Below are 25655 nucleotides of genomic sequence, written 5' to 3'. Positions count from 1 at the left end.
TTTTTATATACTTTCATCAGCTACTACTTTCCTCAGGTCTGCAGAAAAATCTAAATATATATAGTGGGGAAAACCCCCCAAAATAATAGAAGCAGTGCCTGCAGTTTTAAGAAATGGATGCCCTCTGAGATGTGGCTATTCATTGCTAGGCAACCAAAATAATACTGTGAGCTTCAAGCTTTGGTTTCTGCCAGTAAAAAGCAGGGCCCTTTTCAGGGCTGTTCTGGCCCTTGGGGGGGACCCACTGAGGCCAGGCCCAGCAACAACCCCCATGTGACTTGCTACAACTAGGGCTGCCAAGACCCCCACTGGGGGTGGGGGATCCCATGCTTTGGGGGCTCTCTCCCAGTGCTATTCAGCTGGCTGGTGGGTGTCTTACTGGGTTTAAAATGAGGGCTAGGCCTCAATGTCGCTGGCATGATGACATCATTTCTACCATAGAGTTTTTGCCCAAATACCAGAATGTCTCCCTCGATGGCACCCCCCTTCCGTGCCAGTTGCCAGGGGGTACATGGCAACTCTAGCTACAACCCAACTTGCATGACTCACCCAGGCCTGGTCGCTTGCTACTGTTCAACGGCAGCCACCCCATGAAAGCCAGCATGGCTGTAGTGGTTAGAGTTTCAGACTAGGATCTGGGGGATCCTGGATCAGATCCCCATTCTGCTGTGGATAGGATTGCCAGCTCTGGGTTGGGAAATACCTGGAGATTTTGGAGGTGGAGCCTGAGGAGGGTGGGGTTTGAGGATTTTCTCCAGGTGAACTGATCTCTATCACCTGGAGATCAGATGTAATAGTGGGAGATCTCCAGCCACAACCTGGAGGCTGGCAACCCTAGCTGTGGAAGCTCACCAGGTTACCTTCAGACATTCACACATTCGTTGTTTGGATAAAATAGAGGTGATCAGAATGATGTAAGCTGCTTTGGGTCCCTGCTGGGGAGGAAGGCGGGATATAATAAATAATACAATAAAATAAATTAAGCTAAAGATGGGGGCAGATTAATGGTAGGTTGGCTGGTAGGTGGGAAGGAGAGAAGGAAGGGGGGAAAGGGAAGAAGCTATTAGGGGCTTTCAGGGAAGAGAAAGAGAAAAATGGGACCCATCAAGTCCTCATTTTCTTTTTTATTTTAAAGACAAGCAACATGCTTTGATTTGTCACTTTCTAAGGAGTTAAGAAAAGTATGGGATCATAGGGTTGCCAGCTGGAGATTTGGGGGTGGAGCCAGGGGAAGGTGAGTTTTGGGGACCTTTGCAGGTAGTGTTGCCAGGTCCCCCCTGACCACCGGTGGGGGATGGGGGCATAGGGTTGCCAGATGCAGGCTGGGAAACTCCTGGAGATCTGAGAATGTATCCTGGGGGTGGACAGGGACCTCAATGCGGTACAATGCCATTGAATCTGCCCTCCAAAGCATGCATTTTCTCCAGGGGAACTGATCTCTGTCATCTAGGGATGAACTGTCATTCCAGGGGATCCCCAGGTCCTACCTGGAGTCTGGCATCCCTGTTTGCAGGTATAATACCATAGAGTCCACCCTCCAAATCAGCCATTTTCACCGGGGAATAGGGTTGCCAGATCCCTTTTCGCCACTATCAGGAGGTTTTTGGGGTGCAGCATGAGGAGGGTGGTGTTTGGGGAGGGACTTCAGTGCCATAGAGTCCAGTTGCCAAAGCGGCCATTTTCTCCAGGTGAACTGATCTCTATTGGCTGGAGATCAGTTGTAACAGCAGGAGATCTCCAGCTACTACCTGGAAGTTGTGCAACCCTAAGGAGAAAAACTCAGTACACAGCCACTAATATCACATAAGTGTAGTTTTTTTCAAAATATTTTCTTTATCTAGCACTTAGCTTATCATAAACACGTGTACAACAACAAAGTTATAAGTTCTGAATATACTCAAGATTTACCGTGAAGCTTCACTACATAATATAACTAATCAGAACCTTTTAACAATAATGAGCACCCCCCGGGGGAGGGACTTCAATGCCATAGAATCCAATTGCCAAAGAGGCCATTTTCTCCAGGTGAACTGATCTCTATCGGCTGGAGATCAGTTGTAATAACAGGAGTTCTCCTGCTAGTACCTGAAGGTTGGAAGAGATCCAAACAGCACTCACAGAATTATATAAATGAAAACTTAATTTATAAAGGTGCAGGTAGGTGCAAGAAGTGAGCATTTATACAAATATAATAAGATACACGTACAGAATTTCACAATACAAAATTGCAGTATCAATCCAGCATAGTACAAAATTCAAATAGAAGATATAAATTGGTTGTTGTAGGTTATCCGGGCTGGGTAACCGTGGTCTTGGTATTTTCTTTCCTGACGTTTCGCCAGCAGCTGCGGCCTGCATCTTCAGAGGAGTAACACTGAAGGACAGTGTCTCCCAGTGTCAAGTGTGTAGGAAGAGTAATATATAGTCAGAAAGGGGTTGGGTTTGAGCTGAATCATTGTCCTGCAAAGATATAAATGTCCTGTAAGTCAGGTACATCAATATATACTGTCCGCGATAGACTGTCTTGTGCTTTATAAATTAATTTTTCATTTATATAATTCTGTGAGTGCTGTTTGGATCGCTTCCATTATCCGTACAGCACCGAGCCTTCATTTTTTTCCAGCACCTGAGGTTGGCACATCTCTGTTGTCTGGGCATCGGGCCCCCCTTGGAGGCCGGTAACCCTCCGTGGATGCTGCAATCTTTAAAACAGAGTGAGATAAAGGGAAAGATAAAGATCAGCGCACAAAATGTGGAAAAGGCGGAGGAACGGAGAAAAGTGCAGCGCCCGGTACAAAACCGTGCCCGGTCCCAGGATCACCAGCTTCCCACCTGCCCAGAGAAGAGCCACGCCCTAAAGGAGACCCACGAGACTCTCGGAACTACGTTTCCCAGCAGACTCCGCAGGCAAAGGCGAAGGGGGCGTGGCTTGAAATAGTGGCGTGCTGCCCTCTTTTGGGTACACCGAGGAAGTGGAGGAGGGAGCAGGTGACAGTCAATGAGGGGCAGGCAGAGCCGCTGTCGCGTGCGGGGGGGCCGGGGGGACAGGAGGACCCCGGGCGGCGGGCAGGGCGGCGAGACCCCGGCGGCCAGAGGCAGCGCGGCGGGGAAGGGCGAGGCCCAGGGAGGCCGCCGCAGTTGAGCCAAGTTGGCCAAGTGGCTTTGGTGGTTTCCCCCCCCCCCCCGCCGCTAAGTGGTCTGACCTTCACGGGAGGGTAAGTACGGAAGGATCGGGGACGCGGACCTTTCCACGCGCCCAGGGGGAACGGCGCTGCCTCGAGACCCACGCGTAGGGCTGGGGGGGTGGGGGGGGGTCTTTCCTACCGAGAGCAGCAACTCCAGTGTCGCGGGTTGTAGAAGGGCGAGAAAGGCCGGCGAGCGAAACCCCGTTTCACCTTAAAGGCGCGCAGGAGCCTCTGAACGAAACAGGTGGAGGAGGAGGAGGAGAGGAGCGAAGGCGTCGCGGGCGGGCGGGCGGCGGCCCCCCCCATTAGGCCGGGGGGCACCGCGGGGTTAGTGGACCAGGGGGAGGAAAGACGCCCGGCGGGGTGGTGGGGAGGAAGAGGAGTTTGTTTGCAGAACTTTTGTTGGCTTGCAGGCGACGCCCGTGGTTCGGGTTGATGTTGGACCGTGGGGAGGGATGGAAGGAGGGAAACGCTGGCTCGTGGTTTAAACCTCGCTGCGGTCGTCGGGGAGAGGAAGGGGCGCCGCGCCTTTTCTCCCCAACCCGCCCCGTCGCTTCGCCGCCCGGCTGCTGCCTCCGCAACGCTCCCCGCCCTCCGAGGCGCTGCCGAACCAGCCGCCGGGCGGCAAAGCAACGGGGCGGGTTGCGGAGAAAAGTGTCGCGGAGGGGCGAACGGGGGGGGGGGCTTCCTTGCCTCGCCTTGCCTCCCCTCCCTCTGCCGCCCGGCAGTGACGCTCGGCGATTAGAGGGGGGGGGAGTCCACGAGGGATCTTATGTAACTGTTGCTGCAGAGAGCGGGGAGGTCGGGCCGGGGAGCTGCCGGGTCGAGCGGGGTTGCGCCGGGGTCGGCTGGCGTTTGCGGGTTTGGTTTTGGTTTTGCACCCGGCGGGGAGGGGTGTTGAGTCTTGTTTGTAATTGGGTCGCCGTGTTGGTCTGTCTGCAGTAGTAGAAAAGGGCGAGGGTCCAGGAGCGCCTGAAAGACGAACAAGAATATTTTCTGGCAGGGTGGGAGCTTTCGTGAGCCGCAGCTCACTTCTTCTGAAGAAGAAGTTAGTCTGTCTGCAGTAGCAGAAAAGGGCCAGAGTCCAGTAGCGCCTTAAAGACTAACAAGAATATTTTCTGATAGGGTAGGAGCTTTCTCGTGAGCCACAGCTCACTTCTTCAGATACAGCTAGAATGTGAATCCATCTGTCTTTAAGAAGAGGAGAGTGAATTCAGACAAGCATTAGTATGTAAATGTTCTGTCCTTTTTTTATAGACATAAGATCCATATAGAAAATTTTGTAGTATGTAAAAAAGGTCTCCGATAAACCTTTCGGAGACTACTACTTCTCTGTTCCAAATGCAGTTCTGATGAAGCCTAGAAAAAGCAGATGTATGTAAATGGTAGGTTCTTATTTGTAGGGTTGTAGGTGCTACTTCAGGTGCTCCTGGACCCTTGCCCTTTTCCAGTCTTGTTCATGATGCCCTCCGTCCTCACGTGCAGTGCACGAGCCGGGCCACCCGCAAGGAGTGGGGCTCGCCCGCCGCAGGACGGACGTTCCTGGTGACAAGCGGGGCAAAGATCCTCATTACTTTTAATGGGCGATGAGTCGCCTTGTTGTGGACGGGAGTCTCGGGGCGCTCCCGCGTGCGCGGCGTGGGAAGAGGGCGGGAAGGGATGCCGGCCGCGTTACCCGACGGGCCCGCGGCGCTGTTTGGCAGCCGGGGGTTGCCATTCAGCCGCGAGCGCGGGCTGGGTGACGTCACGTGTCAATCTTGGAGCCGCCCCCCCCCCTCCCCGGCTGCTGGCTCGGAGGCCGGAGGTGAGGATGGGGCCGGACGCTTGCCTTGACAGAAGAAAAGTCAGGTAGTCGGCTGTTGGGTTTTTCCTGGCCCACGTTTCAGTCGACGATGCTTTGGTTCGCATGACGTTCCCCAATTATGGAAAGTACACCTGTAGGCCGATCATTTCCTGGACAATGTGGGTTTCCTTTTTTAAAGATCGGGATTGTTATGGAATTCAGTCCTGAATCTGGTAAAATGATCAATTAGACAGGGGTGGGGAACGTCAGGCCCGGGGGACGTATAAGGCCCGCGGAATCATTTGGTCTGGCCCTTGGTGAGTCCTGGCAGATCTGTAGCTCAGAAGGATCTAAGACTGGCGATCCGCCCCCTCGCGCAGACAGGAATAGCCTCCATTCAAGGCGGGTGTGAGTTTGTTTTGAAAAGGAACCTTTTCCCCCCTTGCAGAAGAGTCATTAGCTATGGAGCTGCTAGGACCGCCCTTTCCCACCGGGGCCATGAGGAAACATATTCCCTCTGTACTACAAGAGGGCTGGGGGCGGAAGTGGCGACAACGGAGGGGTGAAAGAGGGCAGGGCCAGAAAGTGCGGGGGGGGGGAGTTTTTAGCCAGTGTGTCCCCATTTCACTCCTGCAGGCGGCGGTAGCAAGAACCGGCTGTAGAATCCGGCCACGCGGAGCAGGAGCAACTCCGGCGTGTGGCTGGACGGCTACGCCCGGCTGGTGCAACAGACCATCCTGTGCCACCAGGTGGGCAAGTGCACCACCGGTTGGATGCCTGCCTGCTCACCCATACCAGGGTGGGGGGTCATCTGGGGCAGCTGCCTGCTTGGGGCTTGAACAGCTAATTTTTACGTTGATAATTTTGGCATGGCCAGCATAAATTTTGGCATGGCCAGTTATAAATATCCAAATGGCCCTTGGTGGAAAAAAAGTTCCCCACCCCTGAATTAGAGTAAAAAGCCGTGCCAAGGGGCCTGACCACCAGTCTTTGTTACATTTCAAAAGTTCTGCCGGTAGGCCATCAGGACCCGGAGCTTTTCCCAATTTAAGACTAACAATAAGATCACGTATCTCCTTTTGCGTAACTGGTGGCCATTCTGGAATCTCGAGGACAGTGATTGCCTATCAAATTCGATTGAAAGTGAATCATTAAAAAGTGTAGTGGAGAGCCCATTTCTGGGCAGAGATTGAGGAAGAAAAAGCTCCTCCTAGCTGGCAACCTATGCCAGCTACCAGGGACCAGAAATCTTTGTTAGTTTTGAGAAGCTTTGGTTATTGTAGACAAAGTGGCTGTCAAAGTGTCACTCGCAGGTTTCGTTTCTGTACATCAGGCAGACACACAAGCGTAGGGGCAGTGCCAGTGAAAAAGAATCTGAGAAGGTGCAACTTTTCTCACCTCTGCAATACTATGAAGCAACAAGTTGCATCTCTTGAGATTCTGTGTAACTATTAAATGTATGCAGGCTTACGCAACACAAATGCTTCTGCTGTCAACCAGAGTTGCTATAGTTTAGGATTCAGCAGACATGTCTTGATTTTAGGAATTCCATCTTTATATTTGGCCCTGCTATTGTTCCTTTAACAGCCTGAGAGCCAGCGTGTTGTAGAGGTTAGTGTTGGGACTAAGATCGGGGACACAGGTTTGAATCCCCAGTTTGTCAGGGAAGCGAACTGGGTGACCTTGGGCCAGTCACAATTACCCTAACCTACTTCACAGGGTGGTGGTTGCTGTGAGAATAAAGAGGAGGAAGGGAGCTGATGTAAGCTCCTTTGGGCTCCCATTAGGGAGTAAAGTGAGGTATGACTATACAAATTTTAAAATACAGGTGCCACATCACTGGTACAGGTAAAGGAGGCACTACCAGGGTTAAGACTTAAGAGTTACAAAGAAACTGAAACCCTGGATGAAGAGAAGATGTGTGTGTGTTTATGACAGAGAGAGTATATAAGTGAGATTGTACCTTATTGTTTGTTAAACTACATTAAATAAGTGTTCTTTTTATCAGTTGTCACAGTTGTTAGTGACACTGCTGTTATTGGCTGTACTTTTCTCCAAAAGAATTTTACCTCTGTTGTTGAATCATATTACCTGTCAAGTTCTTACAATGGGAGATTTTCCAGCGTGATTGAGGCTGCCTTTCTCCCCCTTCAACCTGGCTCTGTGCCGTTAACTGCAGCCCAGCAGGCAGAAGTTAAGCCAATGAAACTTTTCTTGTGATGGATATGAGAGGGAAAGCTGTACCTGTTCAATTTCTGCTTTTTAGGATGCGGTTGAAGGCACAGAAGGAAGTCTAGTACAAAGGTAGAATTCCTAACCTTAAAACGTGTTTACTGAATAAACCATACCATAATTGTTTGAAGTGATTTTGGAGGACTTTTTTTTAAAGTTGCTTTATCATTCTGAGTCCTGGTAATTTTCTGGTAGAAAATGGAACAGATGGCAGATGTGTGGACATTCCTCTTCATGCTGTTCATTTTCTGTATGATATTTGTTTGACTTCATGCATGGCTGCCTTCCATCTCCAGCAAGGGGGAAGCCTGAGTGGGGCTGTGCAGACAGGCCCCTGCCTGCTTTTTCTTGGCCTTCTCTCTGTTTACAGTTGCTAGATATACTATTACAGGTGACTAGCAAGCCGATCTTGTAAATAATGAGAGCACTCTGCCCTTTGTTCATAGCCTTTCTTCGCTAGACATGAACTCAAGCAGAGCTTTCCCCTTGAATTAGAAATTACGCTGACCTGGATCTGTTGTATAGACTAGAAGGATCTAAGTGCAAGCTTAGGGATTTTTTAGGTCTGGCTATCGAAAGTGGGGGGCTTATTTTTATTTTTTATTTACCTCATTTATACCAGGTCTTTCTACTCAATGGGACCCAAAGCAAGCTTACATTGTTTCCTGTGCTCCATTTTATGCTAACAACAACCCTGTGAGGTAGGTTAGCCTGAAAGTGTGTGACTGGCCCAATGTGACCCAGTAATCTTCTATGGCAGAGTGGGCCTACCAGATCCTACTCTGGTACTCTAACCACTATACCACACTGACTCTCATATAAAGCTTATATATCAAATATATATTATATAAATCATAAATATATGGGTTTTCTGGTGGAGAATCTGCAAAAGCTTCAAATAACACAACAATAGTCTTACTGGATAAAATAAAGACCCATGTTCTAGTTCATCCAACATATTGTTTCCCACTGTAGACAACCAGATGTTTCCAGGAAGCCTGCAAGCATGAAGGCAACAGCTCTCTCCTGTAGTTGCCCTCAAAATTGGTATTTACAGATATACTGCTTCTGAATATGGAGGTTCTGTTTAGAAATTCTAGCCTGAAGTCCTTGATAGGCCCTAGAGTTCACCTTCCCCTTTTAAAGCTCTCATAAGAACATAAGAAAGGCCCTGCTGGATCAGACCAAGGCCCATCAAGTCCAGCAGTCTGTTCACACAGTGGCCAACCAGGTGCCTCTAGGAAGCCACAAACAAGACGACTGCAGCAGCACCATCCTGCCTGTGTTCCACCGCACCCAAAATAATAGGCATGTTCCTCTGATACTAGAGAGAATAGGTATGCAGCATGACTAGTATCCATTCTAACTAATAGCCATGAATACCCCTCTCCTCCATGAATATATCCACTCCCCTCTTAATATGTCCACTCTCCTAGCTGGTAGCTATTACCCCCATCTTGTGTCAGTGAGTTTCATACACTAATGATGTGTATTGTGTGAAGAAATTCTCTCTCTTGTCTGCTCTGAATCTGTTAGCCATGAATTTCAGTTCCACAAGTTTAAGGATTGCACAGAAATGAAGTGTCATCAGGTTCGGCTTTCCGCATGATTGTGCTGCAGTGGCCAGAGAAGCTGCTTTAGATGGCCCGTCCTTTCACCTTCACAACAGCCAGGAAGAATCCCAAAATAAGGTGGCTTGCACCAAACGTACAAACTCATGTGCCTTTGAAGCAACCAGGAAGTGCAGTGCATACAGGCAGGTTGTTGTATGAAATTTTAAACTGTGACCCTTCCTTGAATGAAGATCTGCAGAAGTCTCATGAAATACTCCTGGTGTGAATGGTACTTTAGGGAGTTTTCATACATGCTTTTAAAAGAACGCTCCAGATTTCGTTCATTCTTAAAGAGAATGCAAAAGACAGTCTGTAAGATATTGTCGAAGGCTTTCACGGTCAGTGTTCATTGGTTCTTGTAGGTTATCCGGGCTGTGTGACCGTGGTCTTGGTATTTTCTTTCCTGACGTTTCGCCAGCAGCTGTGGCAGGCATCTTCAGAGGAGTAACACTGAAGGACAGTGTCTCTCCTGTAAGATGTTTGTAAGATGTTTAAAAGGGCCACACAGGCAATATTCTCGTGTGTGTGTACACAGTGCACGAGTGGTTCATAGGCGCCGTTAAAGTCATGTGACCTCATGTCCGAATGGTACAGGAGCCCCATCGGTGATGGGGCTGCCAGTGCTAGAAATCTTGATGCATCTTGTACCCGCGAAAAGCAGCTGTTGCAAACACATCTTATTGAGGTGTCGGTCCATTCTCTCTTGTTGGCAGGAGGCAAGGAAAAAAACATGTATATGAGGTGACTAATTATCAGAAAACATGTGACTGAGGCTACCATTCATTCCAAGCTACTACTGGGGGAGGGCGGGGGAGAGACTGTAGATGCTGAGTCATTCAGTTAAGCATGATTGTTAGAGCCTCAGTTGATATTGTAAAAACCCAGGATAGGGTTCTCAACTCAGGGCTGGAAATAACTGGACATTCTGGGGGTGAAGACTGGGGAGGATGCTCAGTGGAGAATAATGCCATTGAGTCCAGCCTTAAAAGCAGCCATTTTCTCCAGAGAAACTGATTGTGTTTCCAGAGAAACTGATGGAGTTCGGGGAGTGAATTGCAGCCGAGCATACCAGCACTCAAGCTGGTTTTTAGAAGTTTTGCAATAACCACTGGAACATCCCCCCCACGTCAGATCATGTATTTCAAGTGTATTAAAACAATGCCTTTTATCTCAGAAGATCCCAGTTCCATAAAAGACAGCGGGGAGTCTTTCATTTCAGAGTTTCCCAGGTTCGTGGCATCTAAAACAGGCAGTTTCACGGTATCTGCAGATTTGATAGGCAGTCCTCGTACGTGCAGATAATTAACTGCTCCACTGTATCTGGGATGCTGGCTCCTTCAGTGTGGTAATACTTTGGAATTCTGGGATATGACTGGGGACTGACAAGCAACTTGTGGGCATGGCAATCTCATTCCACCCACCTTTGATTAGTCTCCTCTCCCCCTACTTCTCTCAGTGTGTCTTTCTTACTCCCCTCCCCTTACTTTGTCTCTCTCTATTGGTCTCTTTCCCCCATGTCTACTGTCACTCCTTATCTCTTTCTTTCTGCCTCCCTCATCTGATCATTCCTTCTCTCTCCTTCTGCCTCCCCCACCTCATCACTCTCCCTTTTTTCGTTAGTGGCGGTGGTTCACCTGGCCATCCTTCCCCTTCGCTGCCGCTGTGGCTCCCCCAGCGCCCCCCCCCCCCAGCAGGTTCACTTCCTTTGTGGTGGCAGCACCCCACCTAGACCAGCAGCTTAGCCGTCTCAGCTGGTAGCTAGCATGCGCAGGCAATGGTATTGTTTGGGGGGATTTAAACCCCCCAATGTAATTTTTTAAAACTATTTCAAATATTTCAGCAAACCTGGTGGGGAAGTGCCCCAAGTTTGGTGAAACATCTCCTTTCTCTCAGTGTGAGCCTGACCCGCAGATATAGATATCTACACATCTGCCCACACTTGAGAAATATAGAGATATCATGGATGCTGTTTTAAGGAATGCATGAGAGTCCCTTGTGACTGGGGTTGCCAGATCCAGGTTGGGAAATACCTGGATATTTTGGGGGTTGAGCCTGAGGAGGGCGGGGTTTGGAGAAGGGAGGGACTTCAATGCCGTAGAGTCCAATTGCCGAAGCAGCCCTTTTCTCCAGGGGGACTGATCTCTGTCGCCCGGAGATCAGCTGTAATAGCAGGAGATCTCCAGCCGCCACCTGGAGGCTGGCAATCCTACTTGTGATAGATGGATGACGAATGGGGAATTATTGTGTGTCACACACAGACGCACATTTGATCAACTGGAAAGGTTGTTGACATACTTTTATGGGTAAATATAGTTGTTTTAAAAACTGCATACGACAGCAGAGAGATGCAGCAGTTTCACCTACCGCGTATAGAGCGCTGTCTTGCCGGTGTGATACTATTGCAGTGATTCAGACGCGAAGCCCTGCTGGAGGCTGCTGCTGTGGCCTCTGTGGTGCTGCAGTTACACAAACTGTGAACCTTAAATAACCGATGTTGTGCAGGCTTTGGTGCAGCTTTTCCTGGCCTTTGTTCATCGCTTTAATGGCATTAGCTGAGTTTTCCAGAGTTGCCTAGCAGCTACGGCTGTGTGGAGTATGTTTGGCAAGAAGCCTATTAGGTAAACTGCTGACTGAGACATGAGCGCTGTGTTTTGAAGTAAGTGACTCTAAGCCCTGTTGTAAGGTGCTGCAACAGTAGCACAAGGCACACAGGCTGTGGCAGGACCAGCTTTCTCTGAGGTGAGGCTTTTCGATTGTTTACGAATACAGTTGTCGAGGCACCGCTGGTACATGTCACTGTTGACAAAGCGGGTGTATGGTAGCAATGAACTGGAGTATCCACGCTAGGAGCTCCATCTCAGTTGAGCCTCGGACGAGCCGCTAAAATGCTTGATCATGCAATCAAGATGTGGAGGTTATCGCAGGACTTTTATCCTGAGATGACAAAACTCTGTTTACCTGTGGAAGGAATTTCAGGGTGTGTTAGGCACACCTCCCGGCTGATGATCTTATATCCTAACAGGCCACTGAGGGCCTCTTCACCTGTTTTAAGAGGCAGTGGCAAGCATCTTTGCCATTCTGCTTTCCGCTTCTGCTTGTAATTTGTAAAAAGGGAACTTTCACAGCTCCCCTGTGAGGAAATCCGTTGGCCCCAGATGCATGTGGGGCATAGTCATCTCCCCAGTGGGGAACTGTAATTTGGCTTTCCCCAATGATGAAAGAGAGATGAGCAAAATATCTTTGATGACTAAGATGCTAGATCGTAGGTGTATGTAATGGCCTCCCAACTATTAAATGAAAAGCAGCCATGAGGGACTGGTCATTTGATCACGGTGAGTGATGCTTAACCCTTCCACTGTATACCATTTTGCTGAACCTGTAAAAGGTTTTTGGGTGAGTGGTTTTGATTGGGAAATGGTCCATGGAGAAAAGGCTAAGCATTCCCCCCTGCTGCTCTCCAAAACCAAACTGTAAGTCTGAGGTATGCGCCATGTGTAAGCTTGCCAAACTCCAGGTGGGGCCTGGAGATTTTCCAGAATCACAGCTGATTTTCAGACTGTGAAGCTCAGTTCCCCTAGAGAAAATGGCTGCTTTGGAGGGTGGACATTACCCTGATGAGGACTCTCCCCTCCCCAAATTCTGCCCTCCCCAGGTTTCACCCCCAAACCTTGAGGAATTTCCCAACCTGGAGTTGACAGCCTTAGCCACATGACAATCTAGTATGGCCTTTAGCTTTCCAGTGGTTGATTTTTATTTTGTTACATTTTCAACATGTTCAGTGTTTTACAACATCCCAGTGAGGCAGGATGGTTAAAGAGACTAACTGGCCAGAGTCCACCCATTGATTTAGGCTTTTGAACATGGGCTTCTCACATTCAGTCCATTGGTATAGTTACTGTACTGGCTCCCAAAATGGAGGGCATCCATATCCCCTCTCCTGTGACAATGAGGTGCAGAACAGAGCAATAACTTGTGACCTGCTCTACAAGGAAGATTCCCAAGGAGCCCCCTTTGTAATAAAAAAAATTCTCTGCATCTCCTTTCAGACTTAGAAACAAATCCAAGGGGTGGGTGTCCCATTACAACTGACTGTGTTGACTGCCCCAACCTTGCCTGACTCCTCTCTGACTTACCCTCTGCAGAAATGGAGGGTGTTTGCAAACATTCAATGGCAGCCACTTTAATCAGCCTTACAGAGTTACTAGATCTTTGTTCTGTTCTTCCTTCAAGGAGCCCAGGGTCACAGGGTGGCAGATATAGATCATTTTTAAAATTCAGGCCTGTTGGATGAAGGCAGGGATCAGAACAATAAATTATCATTGATATACTTTTTTTTAATCTTAAGGCACTATCCAAAAGATTTACAGTACCATCATAAGCAGACTTACACCCTTCCTTGTCCACTGAAGGCTTAGAAGAGTGTAACTCTGCTTAGAATGACTCCTAGTTAAGGCATTTGCCTGAATTTCTATATAGCAGCACTGAAGTCCCTCCCCTCCCCAAACCCCGCCCTCCTCAGGCTCTACCCCAAAAACCTCCTGCCGGTGGCTAAGAGAGACCTGGCAACTCTATTGAACGAACCGGGGATTTCTAGTAAGGCTCCTTAACCCAGAAAGTGCAAGAGATCTGGTTGGCTGGCGGTGATTTCCTGAGCATGAGTCATTGAGTTTTGGTGGCTGCTTCTAGATAAGATCCCAGTGTGTTTTATTTCTGTGTTGGGAAATTCAAGGGGAACTTTACCGCTTTACAGTGCATTTTAGTGTCCTATAAGATTTTTTGTTAAAAAATGGCTCTGAAACAAAAATACACACTTGCAGGGGAGCAAGTCAGCTGAGCTCTCTGAACTGGGGTGGAGGGAAATTTAGGCAGGCAGCATTATTGTACATAGAAGAAGACTAATCTTCACCTGCTTAAAAAAACACCCTATTTCATCCCTAGTACCTGTGTCGTCAGATTATAACAATCCACATGCTTGATTGTTTTAGTAAACAATCCTGTGTCGGTCTGGAAAATGTTAGTAAAACAATCCAGACCGGCTCCAGGGGAAATGATGTGTGTACGTGCTATAGACACACAAGTTTATGAGATGGTTGGACCTGGATGAAAAATTATTCTTGAGAAAATATATATGGTGATAGGCTAGACTCTGAAGGCAGAGTTCCACAGAACAAAGACAAGGAAAAACCTTCTATTTCCGACTTCTACACTTACAAGTATCTCTGATTGGGGGTGGGGAGTGGAAACTTGGGAAGGTCAGAATAGTTTATTTCATTCTTTACTTCGTTTATGCCTCACCTTTCTCTCCAATGGGGTTCCAAAGAGGCTTACATTGTTCTCTCCTGTATTTTATCCGTACAACAAATCCTGTGCGGTGGGTTAGGCTGAGAGTCTGTGACTTGCCCAAAGCCACCCAGCAAGCTTCCATGGCGGAATGGGGATTAGAAACCTGGGTCTCTCAGAGCCTAGTCTGACATTCTAAGCACTGCGCCGTGCTGGTCCAAAATGCTGCATCCAGCTTATTGTTGGGGGCCTGGACACCAGGATTGTATCATTTCTGTGCTGAAAGATCTGCACTGGCTGCCCAAATCAGTATGAGAGTTTCAACCTTTTAAAGAACTAAAGGTTCACACCGTCTATCCCACCAGTTAAGACCCTCTTCCCAATTCCTGCACTCTTTGGCCCTGTCTGCAAAGGTGAAGTGAGTGGTGACCACAGATAGGGTCAGCGGTGGCCCTTGGCTGTTGGGATGCTTTCCTCCTTGAGACTCTCCTGATACCTGCTTTAGACTCCAGGCCAAAACCTTTATCTTATACAGGCTTTTAATTGAAGGATTCCAGCTGTTTTTGTGGCTTGCTTCTAGCTTAAATGCTATTTTGTTGATGACAATTTTAGGCTGCTTCTGTAATATTGATAAGTTTGTGGTTTTTAAAAATGATTTTACTGTATTCTCTTTGTGGGTGGCTTCAAACAGTTCTCTAGGGAAGGCTGCATGTGGGTTTTTTAAATAAAAGGATTCACACCATTTATTCTTACTTGATACACAGATAAAAGAGTTTGTTCCACTTGGAGACTTCCAAAGGGCTCAGCATTCCCATGTGTGCCATATCGGTGCAGAAACATAAATTGTCTCCTACACCCCCTGTTCCAAATCAATAGCATTTTAAGGTTGGGTTTTTTTTTTAGTGCAAGATGGCATTAGCTTGTTTCTTGGAGAAAAGCATTTCTGTCGTGTGTACAGCACTGGGTTCTGTAACCAACTCTTCAAACTCATCACATAGATGCCATTTGAGAAATGCAGTAAAGGTGGTCAATCAATCAAGTTTTATTTCGATACAATATCAGCTCTTTCTTGCTTTAAGCAGCACAAACAATAGCAAAGGTTAAAAAAATAAATAAGAGATGGTCTGACTTTCCTCCTACCTCTTTTAAGCTGTAAAGAGATTAGGCTGCTTCTCTTTCCTTGGTGATATTTGAGCCTCTGAAGATTTTACTGCAGCTAAGGAAATTGCTAGCATCTTGTGTAGTGTTTGTCACCTTGGAATATATCAAAAATGTTTTAGTGGGAATTCAACCCCCCCTCCTCCCCCCACCCCAGTTTTGGCCCCTGTCTGACTCTTGCAATGTTATTGTGTTGTAGCCACATTTGCTGTTCAAAATCAGGTTTGCTTGGAGACTCTCCTGTGCTCTGCCTGGGCCTTGCTCGTTCTGTGTATACTGGAATAACAGTGCCTACTTTACTGTAAACATGACTGAACAGATGAAGGGATGCAACATCACATGGTAGTCAGGGGGATGTCAGTCTACTTGTGCCTATGTGATTTAGAGGGGATTTCCCCTTTCCGTGCAGTGGTTTCCCCTTCAGACCTTACAGTTGAATATTGAAGTATGGTAGGAGCAGATGCACAATACAGCTTTGTGCTGTATGTGGTGTAAAGGAGTTGTAACACTGTGCAATGGGAAATGATATCCATAATGGGAAAGGTCATTCTGCACATGGGCTGCGGCACTTATAAGCCTGAAGCCTTTTCCTGAAACCATTCTAGTGGGTTAATTTAAAGTTCGCCCAGCAACATGGGAAGGAAGGTCAACAGACACACTGTTCAGTGTAAAGGTTTCTTCCCTCTATAGAAGGTTTCATGATTAACAGTACAAACCTATGCAGGTTTTTTCCAGTCCAAGCCCACTGTGGGCCGAGACTGGAGTATTTCTGCATAGGATTGCACTGTGAGTATACTGGTCCATGTTACATTTTTTATTGTACATCTTTATACTGTAGGGGTCCTTCAAATAAGTGTGAAGTGATTAACAGGTGTTTCCATGTATTGTACAGGTTGGCTATTGGTCAGGTCCAGAGAAGCCCAGGCCATTTCCAGCTGTTGAAGCCCACTGGCTATCATAAACATTTAAAACATCTTTATTATTGTTATTGTTATTATTAATATTTTGACTGTTTAAAATCTATATCAGTTAATTAAGCAATTATGCCTTTTTCTAAATCCTGTCTCCAATTTGCAGTTGTAAAAGCGGAGTGTGTGACATTGTGTTCTGATAGAGATGCACATAAAAACAAGTTGTGAAACTTATCAAATCCAAAAACAACAACAACAAAACCTGCACAAATTTTTAAGTTTGAGGCCCCTTTTGAGATTGAAGCCCAGGACAAATGGCCTCCTGTCCCCTCCCTCTGGTTGGTCCTGGCTGTACGTTCTTGTTTACATTTGGTAGCAAGCTGGGGTTGCCAACTTCCAGGTAGTAGCTGGAGATCTCCTGCTATTACAACTGATCTCCAGCTGATAGAGTTCACCTGGAGACAATGGCCACTTTGGCAATTAGACTCTATGGCATTGAAGTCCCTCCCAAAACCCTCCCCTCCTCAGGCTTTGCCAGTGACGAAGAGGAACCTGGCAACCCTCTAGCAAGCTCGGATTTGTACTGTGTGGAAGAATCTCTAGGACTTCTCAAAAGCTAGGATACAATGACTACTATTCTTAATGAATGAAACATATAAATGACCTTGGGGGCAGGGTTCAGTTTTGATTATAGGAGCCTGTGGGATTAACCATACCTGGTTAAGAATTTACAAATATCCTTTATGTGCTTTACAGAAGCCCCTGACTGTTCATGTAAACTCTTAAGAGAGATTACTGAAAAGCATAGATTACTGAAAGGCATAGATTAGTGTAAACAGTGTTTTAAATATCATGCAGCATTTAAATAGGTTAATTCTCTGTTTCTTGGAATTTGAGATCACTGGCCTGAATTCCCAGGAGTGGACCACAGACCTCATTGTGAAAGATTTACGGAAAGCTACTTCATAATGCAATCCTTTGCTGTCTCCCACAGATGTTAGTGGGAGTTGTTCTAATGCAACAAGGGTGGGGTTTTGTCACCAGAACAGAAGTTCCATATAGGAATTTGCGATATGATCTTTGAAAGGAGAAAAAAAAACCTGGTTATAAAACTAGTTCTCATTCCTTTACGTTAGAAAATGAGATTGACGCTCAGAACTGTAACTTGCAGTCTGAATTTCCTGTAGCGATTAGGCATGTTCAGCCAGTCCAAGAACGCTGATTAATTTTTTAGTTCCTAATATTATGGTGCAAGAGGAGACCCACAAGAATTCTCTGGGGAAGGGAAATCCATTTTCCTTGCTACCTCGGCTCTGCCTTTCCCACCTTTCCTCCCCTTCCTTCAGGTGCCGCCTGCCACAATTTTTTGCATGCTGCTTTGGATTAATATGCCTACCCAACATGTTGACAAAGGGTTGCTATTAAAATAAAATTTAAAATGACTTTACCCCCTGCAAATATGGTTTGCAGAACCTCAAATTGCTGTTGTGACTGGCCTTTTTGTGTGTGTGGATTTATTTATTTCGTCATTCTTATAGCCCGCCCTCCCCAGCAGAAGCTGGGCTGAAAACATTATTTGCATGAGTCCCATCCCATCCCAAATCATCTCTTTGTGGTAATGCTTTAATGTTTTGAGGCATGTTGAGGTTCAGATCCCCGTTCTGCCATGGAAACTCACTGGGCGACCTTGGGCTAGTTACATACTCTCAGCCTAACCTATCTCACAGGGGTGTTGCAAGGATAAAACAGAGGAGAGGAGAATTATGTAGGCTGCTTTGGGTTCCCATTGGACAGGAAGGCAGAGTATAAATGGAATAAATAAATATCCACATCTGAGCAATTGTTTGTCTCTGTACTTGCCAGATTTTTTTATTGACCGGATTATTATCACTGTTCGGTTAGCCAAGTTACTGCATAGCCAAACATTAGGCCATGGTAGAGATTAGAAAACATATAGAGTAAATCTTCAAACTAAATCCACAGCACATTACTTCAGAATTGTAAACTTAATATCAGGTTATGGATGCCACTCCATAGGTTTAAAAAGGGTTGATGTGGATTGCTGTAGAGCCCCCAGCTCCATCTTGCCAAAGAAGTCTACCTTCTCTCTTTCCTTGCCTCCAGGATCTGGCTCCCCTGTTGACAGCCGGCACTATGAATAGTGTTGAGAAGGCATGCAGCTAAAATCATAACAATAATAGCCATATCTCACACAAGATAGGAGAAGAAGGAAAGGAGATCCTGTAAGCAAATCTAGGCTACAGATTTTAACAGACCAGATAACATTGCTGAGAATTAACACGCTTGAGGCCCCATGTTAGGGTGGGGGGACCTTCAGACATGTCATTCTCCTGTCCAGAGGTTCTGTGGAACTAAAGCTTGCCTTTTATTATCACTCAAAACAATGTAGTCAATGCTAACTCCCAGTCTACAATGGTTTGTTTGGTTTTTCTGGGCCAGCTTCTCCTGAGCACTGGAAAAGAAGCTAGGTCAAGTTTGCTATATTCGGAGAGAGAATTCTCCAGCTTCCTAAATAAACAAAAATCATATAAGCGCTACTCTTTCCTCCCATGACACAGGTACTTTGTTTAACTGTTTGGTTCAGGAAGACATTTGACACAGGATGGGTGAAACTGTTTTTTTGACACTGCGGGTGGTAAAAGGAAGCCCTTCCCTGTTCTTCCCTGCAGTTGATTTTGGTTTTCCAGTGAAAATGGGAATGCCAATTTAAATGTTAGTATTTAAATTACTATAAACAATAGTATTGTGAAAAAATTGCTGTTTCATTGATAAATAAGTGTAAACTGGAAGCAGGTTTGTTTTGAGGATGTGATAAAGTAATTTGTGAGGATTTGAAATGTCTGGGGCAGCTTCATTCTGAGATTTTTCTCTTTGCCTCTAGGAATTATTCTGGTCCTTAAGGAATTTGGTGATCGTGTTGATTCTCTTTTAACAGTTGGCTGTTGGGCCTCTTGGACGGGGTGGACTGGATATTAAACATACTGGGAAAGTTTGTTGTGGGCCACGGCCCAGGGCTGCTGGTGGCCAGGCATAAGCACACATAAGCCCCATCAGTTCTGCCTGTGCTTCAGGGGCTGCCTCCCTCTGACCTTTTATCAGCAACGATGATGGTTGTTGGTTTGCTCATTGGCTGCGCCTGCACTGCCAACTTTTGGTGGGTGACAGCGATGCGTGAGCTGATGCCAGCCTCCAGGTGGGACCTGGGGATCCCTGGAATTACACCTCATCTCCAGGCTACAGAGGACAGTTCCCCTGGAGAAAATGGACTCTTTGGAGGGTGGACTAAATGGCACTTTACCCCACTGAGGTCTGTATTCTCCCCAGGCTCCATCCTCAGATCTCTAGAAGTTTCTCAACCTGGATCTGGCAACCCTACCCCTCCATCCCCTGCTGGTGGTAGGGGTGCCAGGTCTCTCTTTGCCACCAGTGGGAGGTTTTTGGGGAGGGGTTTGGGGAGGGGAGGGACTTCAATGCCATAGAGACCAATGGCCAAAGAGGCCATTTTCTTCAGGTGAGCTGATCTGTGTTGGCAGGAGGTCAGTCGTAATAGTGGGAGATCTCCAGCTAGTACTTGGAGGTTGGCAATCCTAGTCAGTGGCCAGGGGGGGACCTGTCAACCCTAGCTGATGGCTCACACCACTGCAGGGTCTGCACGGCTTGGCTTTCTCCTGGAACATTTAAGCATCCCAGTCCATCCTTGCTCTTGGTTTTTTTTCCCTTCTGTTTGTGAACCAACACTAGTACAGTTGCTTTGATGATAATGTTCTTGCTTTAATCTTGCCTTTCTAGATTAAGCAAAGTTCCGTGTAGCCCAACATTCTGTTTTGAAGTCATTCCAATCAGATTCCCCGGGAAATTTACCTCATTTGTAAAGCCATGTTAACTAAGCGGCCATGGTCACATCTTACAACGGTGGATTACTATGTTTTGTGCAAAGGAGTCGTTTCTTCGGTCTGACCTGAGCTTCCTGTAAATGCACTTCATTGTGTGACCTTGAGCTCTGATATTAGGACTCGAAGAGGGCTCTTTTTCTGTTAGTTTGCTTATTTCTCCTTTGGTGGGTATTTGAGGAAAATGAAGGTGTGGAAGATGGCAACTTGATCCTTGATGATGAAATTTGTGGATTGCAGCACGACTAAAAGTTGCCACCAGCCAGCTGCGATTACATTGCCTGAAAGGGAGGATTAGAATCTAGGTCTCTAGCATCAGGAATACAAATGGTTACCGACCAGCTGCGGTGCTAACATTCCTGGGCTGCAACGGTCACTTCACACGATATTTGATGTGACAGCCAGCTTGATGTGATTTAGACTTGGCAATATGTTTCAAACGAATACACCCTTTTCCTCTCCCCAAACAAGGCCTTGGGTGTAAATATTTGTGCTGAAACCTGATCTGTGCATTGCCGCTGGGAGGGAGTGAGGGACACGTGCCGGGTTAACTTTGTTTTCAAGGATGACGTTGACAAGCGCCAGTAAGTTGGGTTGCTCCAGAAGGGTTAACTGTGCCCAAGATGTCCTGCAGAGTTATCACTGTATTGTTTGTGTGAACTGACATGTTGTTAATTTTATAGCACTGAGGAGAGGGCCTAGGGATAAGACAAATGTGGTTGTGATGAGAGCAACAGTCGAGGTCTTCTTGAGAAGTCAAGTCACAGCCTGTCCTTTTCACTTGTTTATTATTGGGCCAGAAGGACAGCTGCAGCCCCTGTACACAAGAGAGGGTAATACAACCTCGGTATAATTACGAATTGGTAGTCCTCCCAGCTACGAACTGCACATTTATAAATATTCTCCTGCCTAGGACTGTGTTATGTACCTTCCAAATAATGGGGGGTGGGGGGAAGCAAAGCAGGTTACAATTTCAGGGGGGCAGATTTTACCTGAGTGAGGGTTTTTTGAATGAATGAGATTCATATACATGATTTTGTATTTCGTACTAAAGGCCATTGTGGGTGTTCTTTGAAGAGGCGTGGTTTGTTTTCAGCTTTTGTAAGCAAACAAAGATTCAGCTGCACTACATAATGCTTAAGAGGTCACACAATGATAAAACGTGTAATTAATCATTTTGGTGAGCCTAGATTACTTGTCTGATATGAAATTGTTATCATCACACAAGTTTGAAAATAAAACACAGGAGTTTGAAGCCTGCAGTCATTACATGTACAGTTCTCCATGTCATTTCAACACTGACCATAACTACTTTAGGGGGGTGGGGGTAGAGAATAGCATGAAACCCATGAAAGATTGTCATGGATAGGGCATTCTTGCACATTCCTTTTGTGCCATGAGCACATTCTGGAAAACTGTTCGGCGGCAACCTGATGATTAATGAGTTGCATGCTATTTCCTGTACAGAAGTTCTTCCTGTAGGAATTTGTATTACGTTGGAAGTAGTCCTGTGGTCAGAATCTTGTAGTTTAGGATAAGGAATGCCCATCTGCTTTCCGTATTAAAATTATTTTGAATGTGGGCATACAAACATCAGTCCTAACCACTTGGCCTTTGAGTTTCCTTTGTTCCTTCCCCTCTCCCCTTCTATAGTGGCAGAATTGAGGTATTCAATTTATGGTGGGTGGAGTTCATTACTGTTAGGCCGCCTAGGAGGAGTTCAGGAAAATTTTATTGCTGTTTTGTAATGAGAAACGAGGTACCGTATATTTCCATTACTCTGAGCTTTAGGTGCAGAAACGGGATTCTGCTGCTGAACAGAAGAGCAAGTGGTGCTAGTGCTTCCTAGTGGAGTTTCATGTTATCTTTCCATCATGTTCGTATCCAGAATCCATTCCAGAAACTTCTCCACTGGAGGGCTCTGGGAGGAGATAATACTGCACATGTTGTTTTCTGACCAGCTAAAAGTGAGTGTTTGTGTTGTGTGCCTGTGCACCATAAAAACACTAAAGGCAATAGTACTTAATAAACAATTCCTGCTAACTAATGATAAACATCTCATGTAGGGTTGCCAACCGCCAGGTACTAGCTGGAGATCTCCTGCTATTACAACTGATCTCCAGCCGATAAAGATCAGTTCACCTGGAGAAAATGGCTGCTTTGGCAGTTGGACTCTATGAGGTGGGACTCTAAGTCTCACCCCTCCCCAGACCCCGCCCTCCTCAGGCTCCGCCCCCAAAACCTGATGGTGGCGAAGAAGGACCTGGCAACCCTAATCTCATGACAATGAAATGCAATATGTGTTAATAATGTTGCCTAATGAAGCATGACTGAAATGTCTAGGGATCTTTCTGTCAAGTACTATTACATCTTAAGTGTTTGTCTTCAGTTTTTATTTTGAATGTTTTCTGGCATTGTGACGGTTCAGGAAGCTGAGACAGGATGTGGGTGGAATAAAAGTATCGATTTTCCCACTCCCGTTGCATGGTGCAGTCTCCTTCAGTAGGTGATAAGGACTGACTTTGATGCCTAGTTGATCATTGAACTTTCTGCCCTGAGTTTTCCTCCCCCTGCATCCCTGCCTTCAGTGTGTTTGATGGATTTGGAAAGCTGGGATCCAGGAGCAAGAGCCACAGCAGTTCTAATTAGATGGAAGGCAGTGTTAATGCTGAACTTGCCCTGTGGGTGGAGGCAGTAGCAATCTCCTCTTGCTCAGATCTGCTGTGGAACCATAAACCTTTGAGTGGCTACTGTGCAGTGAAAGGTGTTTTTTTAAAACTGTCAATTTGCAAAGGTAGTCGGAAGTCCCGAGATCGCAACTAATACAGTGGCTTTCATCCTACTTCTGTTTTTCGGTAGGTGATTTCCACCAATCCTCTCCTCCCACTGCAGGCATCTACTTTAACTAGGGTTTCCAGGTCCCTCTTCGCCAAGGGTGGGAGGTTTTTGGGGCAGAGACTGGGGAGGGCGGGGTTTGGGGAGGAGAGGGACTTCCATGCCATAGAGTCCAATTGCCAAAGTGGCCATTTTCTCCAGGTGAACTGATCTGTAGCAGCTGGAGATCAGTTGTAATAGCAGGAGATCCCCAGCAAGTACCTGGAAGTTGGCAACCCTAGCTTTAACTCCTTGTGCTGTTTGTGATGGTCCTCTGGCCCCTAGGAGAAGCGTTTTGGAGGGCTCATTGGACTGCAGAGGAAAGGGAGGGGGGAAGTCCCATTCTGCAAACTTTGTGGTTTTGTAGTTTGTTAGATATAAGCCAATATATTTATTGTAGAGTGAGAAGATCTTTTGTGATATATCAGTGAAACTCAATCATATGTTTATGGCCACATGGGTGGTTAATAAAAGCTGAGATTTCACTATGGGACTGGGTTGGTCCATGAGGACTATAGAGAAAGTGCTTCATCTTGGTCTTTGTCAATTTTCCACAAAGATAGAAAAATCATTGAGGCTATGGCGAGAGAGACTGGGCTCGGGGCGCAGGCCACCTTGTTTGAAAGTGTGGCCTCAGTCCTAAAAAGAGACATTTTTTTCACTTCCAAGGCTACAATATTTTGCCAGCTTTAACTTTATTCATGTGGCTGCTTTAGCTGTCATGGCGTGAATGACGGCCGATGCCACCTATGCCAATTTCTGCCAGATATGGGCCTATTAATATGGCTGTCATGGATTGCAGCTGGCACTGTTGGGAACTGGGCCATCCTTTTGTTGAGGAAGCTGCTGAATAATTTGCTGAGGCTGCTGTTGTCCAAGAAACATCTGCACCCACACTACTAGAGCTTGTCTGTCAATTTGTACCAATAAAGTAATCTAGTCTCAAGAATACATTGTAATGATTTCCTAAATGTCTTTCAGATAACCTTTGTGTTGTGTTCCCAGTGTTTCACTTGTTGTCTACACCAGAGTGTGACTTGATTTATATTTCATATAGGAGCTACGTGTTTTAAAGGAGTAGTCAAAGATGTTTGATGGTTTTGGTGATATTTTCTAGAGTTAGAAATGCAAACCCAAGAGATTTGATGTTGTCTAGCAATTATATTTACCACGTTGCTTGAAATTGTTTATAGTTTTAGCTCTTGAGAAAATTAAGCTTGCCAGAGTTAAATATACACCTATGCTAATTAAATATAATCCTTTTTTACAAAGTCATTAAAATGTGGCTTTAGTTTATTTAAGCTAAAAATAGCATTCTGATTAACTTTAAAAAATACTTCGCTGATATACTGCATCTTGACCTAAATAGCCCAGGCTAGCCCAGTCTCGTCAGATCTCAGAAGCTAAGCAGGGTCAGCTGTGGTCAGTATTTGGAAGGGACAGCACCAAGGAATTCCAGGATTGTACATGGAGGCAGGCAATGGCAACCCACCTCTGAACGTCTCTTGCCTTGAAACCCGCATGGACTGACCATAAGTCAGCTGTGACGTGACAGCACACACACACACACACACACACACACAAAAGAGTACTGCGTAGTGATAAGGAGTTAAGTAACTACAAGTGTTAATGTTCATGTTTGTAGTATTTTTGGGAATTTTAAATAACCCTATAATTATCCTGAATTTACTACTTGATAATCTGGATGGCCCAGGCTAGCCTGATCTCGTCAGATCTCAGAAGCTAAGCAGGGTCAGCCCTGGTTAGTATTTCGATGGGAGACCACCAAGGAATACCAGGGTTGCTGTGCAGAGGAAGGCACTGGCAAACCACCTCTGTAAGTCTCTTGCCATGAAAACCCCAAAAAGGGGTCGCCATAAGTCGGCTGTGACTTGATGGCACTTTACACACACCCACAATCTGGAGGGGTAGCTGTGGTACCCTGTGGTACCAGAATTAAACAGGAGTTGAGAGGCACCACAAGGACTAACATTATTCCAACCTAAACTTTCATGGTCTAGAGCCCACTTCAGATTGCGTTACATTCCACAAAGCTTAGATGTTGTCGTCGTAATTGGTGCTTAAATCAGTGCTGCATTTTCTTTTCCATAGATGACCGCTGTCGCTTTCAGCATCAAGCTGTACTCTTTTGGGTTCCTTGAAGTCTTTTATACAGAGGGTTAGGATGAAGGCCAGTGATGGCAAACAAGCTTCTTAGATGGCGAAACCCACTACCAAGCTTCCCTTCCCAATACGGAACTTCAGAAGAGAATTGGGTGTGCTTTGGGTTGCCGCTTAGTTAACATGGGGATACTGGGTGGGCCAAGAGCTAATACTCCACACAAACCCAGGGAGGGTTGTCAACTCCTGCTTTAAAAAGGCTGCTTCTCTGCCCCACCCTCCAGGCCATGATCTATAAATGTCATCAGTAAAATACTCTGGTGCTTGGGTATGGCAAGGAGTGGGTTGGGCCACACAGGGAACATTGGTGAAAGCAATCCCTCCACTACAATGACACACTGTTGCTTGGTCACTGCCCGCCTTTCTTCCCTTGGATACATAGGTCTTGTAAAGGTGCCTGTGCAGACTCCTGACATGTACAGCAATGTGTAATAGAGTCCTCCAACATTTTGCAGATGAAAATAGAGTCCATCTTGTTCAGAAGAGCTGAATCTGAATCCCAGGAGAGCTGAATCTGAATCCCGGGG

The 25655-nt window shown here is 46.3% G+C and overlaps 1 protein-coding gene across 1 annotated transcript in view; it reads left to right on the top strand.

The window, feature by feature from the left end:
• The first annotated feature begins 3195 nt into the window (after positions 1-3195).
• Positions 3196-25655, top strand: part of TFEB (transcription factor EB) — an 80445-nt gene continuing 57985 nt past the window's right edge. Inside the window, exon 1 of the mRNA XM_056867723.1 lies at positions 3196-3215. The gene's annotated coding sequence lies outside the window, so the exon portion shown is untranslated. The remainder of the gene's footprint in view (positions 3216-25655) is intronic.

The sequence above is a fragment of the Euleptes europaea genome, chromosome 2 (assembly GCF_029931775.1).
Source record: "Euleptes europaea isolate rEulEur1 chromosome 2, rEulEur1.hap1, whole genome shotgun sequence".
NCBI classification, from domain to species: domain Eukaryota; kingdom Metazoa; phylum Chordata; class Lepidosauria; order Squamata; family Sphaerodactylidae; genus Euleptes; species Euleptes europaea.
The sequence above is the reverse complement of the archived record's forward strand: the minus strand, read 5'-3'. Positions and strand labels throughout refer to the sequence as shown.